At 37.0% G+C, this 7267-nt stretch overlaps 1 non-coding gene across 1 annotated transcript; it reads right to left on the bottom strand.

The window, feature by feature from the left end:
• Positions 1-1782: 1782 nt before the first annotated feature.
• Positions 1783-1889, bottom strand: LOC124898231. Its single transcript, XR_007055207.1, has one exon. It is a non-coding gene; the product is annotated as a small nucleolar RNA R71 (small nucleolar RNA).
• Between the last annotated feature and the right edge of the window lie 5378 nt (positions 1890-7267).

Here is a 7267-nt window from a genome sequence, read left to right as displayed (position 1 = left end):
ACTAGCCTGCGGTGCCTCACTTTGAGTGGTGCAACAGAATAGGCAGTACCTAAGTTGGAGCGGCGCAACAGACTAGGTGGCGCCTCACCTGGAGTGGCGCAACAGACCAAGTGGCTCCCAGCATAGAGCGGCGCGCTGAAGCCCGCGATGCAGGCTCCATTCCACTAGGGCATAAATTGGACTAGTATAAAAGGCAATACGGAAAACATAATAAAGACACTTTGGAAATCACAGAGCTGCAGAAAAATAGCAAAATCTCTCTTTTTGGGTTCTTAGACTTTCTTAGAACTTCTTCACTTGAGGATTAATTTTTGGTACATTTAATTATGTATTTTGGATGTTGAATTTAGACATGAGTGACTAAACACCCATGTTCTTCGGTTGAGGCCAAAAATATGATTACTCTTTGATATTATTTATTGAAGTTTCTCATAGGATTATCATATGGGTTGTTCTTAATTTCTTGTGCTTACTATTTTGACGAGTGGCTACTATTAGAATAAATCTATATTTCTATGTGCATCCGGGAGGAGAATCACAGGATAGAACGAAGAAATTAAAGAGAAAGGTTCTCATCCTTTTATAAAATAGAGGGTTTAAATTAGCATCTAGGATAGAGATATGCCTAGAAGCCTTGTTTTGTTCAATCGTAGAAAGATAGCCATTTACATCTAAATGGATTATTGTAACCCCGCTAAACGATGTAGTTGCAAAGTTCATGTAGGTAGACGATTAGACGTATGGAGTCTATGATCGTGTTATAGACCCTGCGAATCAATAACTTGATAACCAACTAGAATACAATGAGAATAGAGATCGGTAAGAGTGTTAGAAGTTCCTTACCCTGGAATTCTCATCATTACTGTTTACAACCCTTACTTTCTTAGCTATTGTCACAAATTATTGTTTCTTATTTATTTACATTTTATTCAAAACTTCAAAATCATCTTGATACTTAACAACACTTAATACCTCCTTGTCAAAAACTAAAGTTGGTTGAATTTCTAGTTGCACAGTCCTCATGGGTACGATATCCGACTGTATAAGTTACTATATTACTTATACGATCACATACAATTGCGTATGCATTTGAATGCAACATATTTTTGGCGTCGTTTCTGGTGACTAGTACAATTAGTAATTTATTAAATTTTTTGTTTTTGATAGTAAATGTAAGTGTTAATAATTGATCTTAGCGGTTGAATTTTTGCAGGTTTAGCTGACACAGGACTAGTGAGAGATAGAGAGTTGGTAGAGCCTTTTTTGGAACTAGAACTGGTATTTCAACAGAGGTGAAGATCTCATTATCCAATTCAATGGGTTCAAATGGCTGAATAAAGGAATGATCCAGTTGATCTAAATGTCGGATATGTCCTAGCTCCAATTGTCTCAGCTACTCCTACTCAAGCAGCTGCTAGACCTATTTATGAGGTGGCAATCCCATTCACAAACTATGCAAATAACAGTACTCTTAAGCCCAAGCTAGGTGGTCGATTTGAATTAAAGCATAATATAGTGCAGTTGCTTAATTTGGCTGGGAAATTTATCGGATGATTTTCACATAAAGTCCCACAGCAGCACATTTAGACCTTTTTGGAAATAAGCGATACTTATATTCTTGTAGGGGTGAATAATGATTATGTTAGACTAATGCTCTTCCCTTTTTCTTTAATTAGGGAAGCAAAGAGTTGGTTACATGCTGAACCACCACTCTCTATTAGTTCTTGGGAAGATCTAGCTTGGAAGTTCCTTATTCGATTCTTTCCATCAGGGAAGACTTCATGTTTGAGAAGCGAGATTCTGAGTTTCAGACAGAAAGAAGGAGAGAATCTCTACCAAGCTTGGTAGAGATTTAAAAGTATACTTAGAAATTTCCCTCACCATCATTAGTCTAACGATGTTCTCGTTCATACTTTCATGAGGGGTTAGCACCAAATGCAAAGATTCTCTTGGATTCAACAACAAGTGGGCAAGCTCTTGAGTAAACTTATGATGAATTGTACACATTGCTGAATCAAATTTCCCAAAGGAACCCTGAATGGCCTGCTAACTGAAAGAGTGCTCCCAAGAAGGTTGCAGGTGTATTAAAGATAGATCAGTTCACTACTTTATCAGCTCAGCTTCTAGCAATGCAAAATTAGATGCTTGCCCAGTTTAACAACATGAAGGTTGGGGTTCCACAAGGAACAACTACAACTCATGTAGTCCAATAGGTAAATTCTTTGTGTGAGGTTTGTGGAAGTAATAAGCACGCAGTAGATGCTTGTGCGGTTAATCCAGCTTCTATTAATTATGTGCGGAATGTGAATCATCTGGGACAATAGAACTTTGGTAACACATATAATCCAAACTGGAGAAACCATCCCAAGTTCTCATGGGGTGGAAATAAGGCAGTGAACAATTATTAGTTTAAGGGGACAGTGCCATAAAATCAACAGAAGCAATATGTTCAAAGCTATCTAGCCACTACTCAAATGAGAAATATAGACGAAATAGTAAAGTAGATTTTAGCTAATAAAGTACAGATGGTAGCTTATATAAAAAGTCAATAGGTATATATGAAGATTCAACAGTTGATTATTAGGAATTTAGAGTTGTAACTAGGTCAGACTGTAGGAGAACAAAACACAAGACCTCAAGGAGGCTTACCTAGCGACATAGAGGCAAATCCAAAAAAGGTGGATGCAGTCACAATGAGGAGTGAATGTAGTTAGAGGAGGACATATCTGAGAAAGTTAGTCCCACAACCACTGATGATGATCCTAAAGCCAATGAGGATAAATGGTTCAAAGAAAATCTGGACTATACCTTTACCCTTTTCTCAAAGGAAGTGAAATCTCCAAGAGGAGATAAGTTACAAAAAGTTGTTAGATCTTCTAAAGAAGGATCATGTAAATCTTTCTCTTTATGATATTCTACAGAGTGTTCCAAAATATGTGAAATACCTAAAGGACATATTGGCAAAAAAGAACCGGTTGACAGAGTATGCTATAGTTGAACTTACTGAGGAGTGCACATCTAAGATACAAAGTAAGTTTCCCATGAAGTTGAATGATCCAAGTAGTTTTACTTTGCAGATCATTATTAGACAGGCAATCAGTGCTCATAGATTGTATGACTTGGGGGCAAACATCAATCTTATCCCTACATCTTAGTTCCAAAAGATGGGTCTTGGGAGTTCCAAAGCCACAACCATTTTGTTATAGTTACCTGACAAGTCCTTTGCTAGTCTGGATGGAATTATTGAAGATCTGTTAGTGCAAGTAGGATCACTGATCTTTCTAGTAGACTTTGAGATTCTTGATTATGAAGCTGATATGGTTGTTCAATTTTTTTGGGGCGGCCATTCCAAGCAATAGGGTAGTCACTAGTTGATGTAGCTACAGGAAAGATGAATATGAGAGATCATGACAAAGTGGAGGTTTTTGATGTATACAAAGTGCTAAAACTGCCTGCTTTATATAAAGAGTTATTTGCTATATCTGTTATAGACCTTGAGTATGATCTTAGGCAGCTGTTGTCAGATGATCCACTTAAGAAAGCTTTAATGGTTCATAATCTTTATGGAGATACGGAGGAACTTAAATTGGTTCAAGTCATGCATTTAGCAATTGTTGAAATGAGAAAGCTAGCTTTTGAGCTGTTGAATAGGCCAATTGGCCCATCGCCTAAAGCTTTAATAAATGAAGCTCCAAATTGGAGCTTAAGGTTATTCCTCCTAACTTTAAATATGTTTACCTTGGTGACAATGACACTTTGCCTATTATTTTGTTTTCAGGATTATCCAATGTGTAGGTAAGGGAAGCAGTGACAGTCTTGAAAATAAGATAGAAGGCGATTAGGTGGTAGATGTTTGACATTACTGAGATAAATCCAGCTTTTCATATTCACAACATATACTTGGAAGAATTTTACAAACCAAGGGTGAAACAACAACGAAGATTGAATCTGGTGATGAAGGAAGTGGTACAAAAAAAAGTTATCAAATGGCTTGATAGTGGGATTGTATACCCAATTTCCGACAGCAAGTGGGTAAGCCTAGTACAATGCATTCCAAAAAAAGATGGGACAGCTGTGGTTACAAATGAAGATAATGAGCTAATTCCCACTCACATGGCGACTAGATAGAGTATCTGCATTGACTACTGAATGCTAAATGAAGCCACAAGAAAGGATTACTATTCTATCCTATTCATTGATCAAATGTTGGATAGGCTGGCAGGGCAGGAGTACTATTATTTCTTGACCGATACTGAGGGTATAATCAGATCTCAATTGCGCTAGAAAATAAAGAAAAGACCACTTTTATGCCCATATGGCACATACCCATTCAGATACATACCTTTTATCCTCTGCAATACACATGCAATGTTTCAGAGATGCATGATGCCAATTTTGTACGACATGGTTGAACAATTTGTTGAGGTGGTCATGGATGACTTCTCTATTTATGGTAATTCTTTTGATGGATGCTTGCATAATCTAGATCATTTTGTAGCTTGTTGTGAAGAAAAAAATCTTGTTCTGAATTGGGAAAAATAACTTTTTAGTCAAGAAAGGAATAGTCCTTGGCCATAAGGTGTCAAATAGAGGACTTGAGGTAGTTAGAGCCAAAGTGGAAGTGATTGAAAAGCTTCCATATCTAGTAACAGTGAAGGATGCGTTAAGTTTCTTGGAGCATGCGGGCTTCTACATGCTTTTTATTTTAAGATTTTTTGATGATTACAATCCCCATGTGTAAATTATTATAAAAAAGCTAAATTTGATTTTGGAGCTCTTTATCAACATTCTTTTAAGAAGTTAAAGAAGAAACTGACAGAAGCACCCATCTTTAGTGATGAAGGTATGCATTTTATTAACACTTGGTTTAAAAATCTTCTAGCTTAATATGGTGTTAGTCACAAAGTGGCCACTACGTATAATCCATAAATAAATGGTAAAGTAGAGGTATCCAACAGGGAGATAAATCAGAAATTTCAAAAAACTATCAATGGTAAGCAGAAGGAACAGGCTAAAAAGCTAGATGATGCACTATGGGCTTATAGGATAGATTATAAGACGCCCATAGGTACCTCTCCATATAACTTGGTTTATGGGAAAGCTTGCCATTTGCTTGTAGATTTGGAACATCAAGCTTATTAGGAAGTTAAAAAGATGAATCTTGATATAAAGGACGCTGGTGAGAAGAGATTATTGAAGCTTGTTGAACTTGATGAGTTTTATCTTTATGGTTACTAGAATGCCAAACTGTTCAAAGAAAAGATGACAAAATAGCATAACAAGCATATCCTTGATAGAGTTTTTGAATCGGGCCAACTTGTTTTGCTGATCAATGTAAGGTTAAAATTGTTTTTGAGTAAGTTACGATCTAAGTGGTCTGGGCCTTGTGAGGTAGTGCGTATGACATCTCATGGTGCGGTGAAGTTGTGGAACAAGTAAAAAATAGAAATGTTCTTGGTGAGTGGACAATGTGTGAAACATTATTGGGCTGATCATGGAAATAAGCACAATGTGTCCATCACTTTTGCTGATGAGTGAGACTAAAATGAGTCATGCCATGATGTAAACTAAGGCACTGCATGGGAGGACACCCATGATTATAATGTAATAGCACAGTTCTTTTCTGTTTTTAGTTTTTAAGAAAGAAAAAAAAAGAAAAAAATACAAAAAATTAAGTTGTGTCATGACCAAAACTAACGCGCTGAGTGGGAGGCAACCCACCTTTTCATATGTTAGTTTGTTATTTTTGGTTAGTATGCAGGAATGAGAAACATGGAATCATGAAGGTAATTGAGAAGTGAGTAAAACAATGTTGAGGAAGTGTTTAGGTAAGTAACATACTACCTATGGAATGGTAGAGGGTGAAAAAGAATAGGGGGATGAAATATTTTCCAGATGATTAAAATCCATGCAATTTTTTTGGCATTCTAGTGAGCAAGGGTGATAGTCCCTCGGTGCCCTGCCTAAAGTAGTACAATAGAGCCCGCGGTGCCCTTTGTTGAGCGGAGGGATAAAGCCCACGGCGCCCTGTGTAGAGTCACGAGATGGACCGACACCGCCCACTTAAGTCCTACCCCATCCAATCTTCAATGCCGTTAAATGCCACACTATTTTACAACTCTCATTCAATTCTAACCCTATACCATGCGACCCCCTAATTCCCTTAGCAAAATCTCTTCTGAGTAGTGATTTTTTTATCAAGCAAAGCAGTTCTACATCTTTATCTTCTTCACCAATTAAAAGGTAAGTACTTCATTCTTCATTATTTTGCTTGATAAGGTGCAGGAAATCATTACATTAGTTGATTTGTTGAAAATTTAGTGTGATTTCATCCTTGGGGATATGATGTTGCACTTTCTAAATTAAGAGAATGTCTTTATTTAGTGCTCATTCATTGCTGTAAGTACTTTTGAGTTTATGAATTTTTGTGGAAGATTTCATAGGCTAGGTGTATGATGCTAAATTGTTCAATAACGTCAGGCTAGAGTAGTTTTACCTTGATTAGTTGGTGAGATGTGATATGTGAAATAATGTTTGTCTATGTATAAATATGTTGCCGTAAAGTAATGTGTGAGTACATATTGGTGACATCATTTTGCAGTGTCATTTATCTTCAGTTCAGGTGGTGTAGAAGGAGTGGAAATTATTGTATGCGCAAGTAGTAAGGGTGGTCCTATTTAAATATCAAAGTATAATATGAAGTTGTTTGATAAAGTGAGGATGACCATACATGTTACTAGTTGAAAGAAAGCTGAATTGTTTTGTTGTAAATATGTTGGACATCATGCCTGTGTGGATCGCTAATTGGGGGAAGTCTGAGTACCCTTGCATTAGTATCCATGCATCAGTACTAGCAACTAAGTGTGGGGTAGCCTAAACACCACACACTTCATTTTGTTTATTTAAAGATAGATGCCTTGTTTGATGTGGTTACTATAAGATTTATATGGAAGGTACTATGTCGAGTCGCAACCAGAAGGGAAAGGCCAAGGCGGGATCTTCTAAGATAACCAGAAAAAGAAATAGGCCGCGTGGTAGTGCATATCACCCTCCGGCTATCCTATATGGGCATGAGAGAATATATGACACTAAATAGGTGTTGGAGGCTAGATGAAAATGGTATGAAAAACATGATGATTCTAATTATACGAATGGGAAATTGGCTAGATGAAAATACTATGCAAAGCATGATGAATCTAAGTATACGACCGAGCAATTCATTTACATGGAGAATCTTTTCAGAGAGTTTCCACACATTATGTGCCGA

Source organism: Capsicum annuum, chromosome 4 (assembly GCF_002878395.1).
Source record: "Capsicum annuum cultivar UCD-10X-F1 chromosome 4, UCD10Xv1.1, whole genome shotgun sequence".
In the NCBI taxonomy this organism is placed as follows: Eukaryota; Viridiplantae; Streptophyta; class Magnoliopsida; order Solanales; family Solanaceae; genus Capsicum; species Capsicum annuum.
Note: the sequence above shows the minus strand (reverse complement) of the source record. Positions and strands in the feature narration are given on the sequence as shown.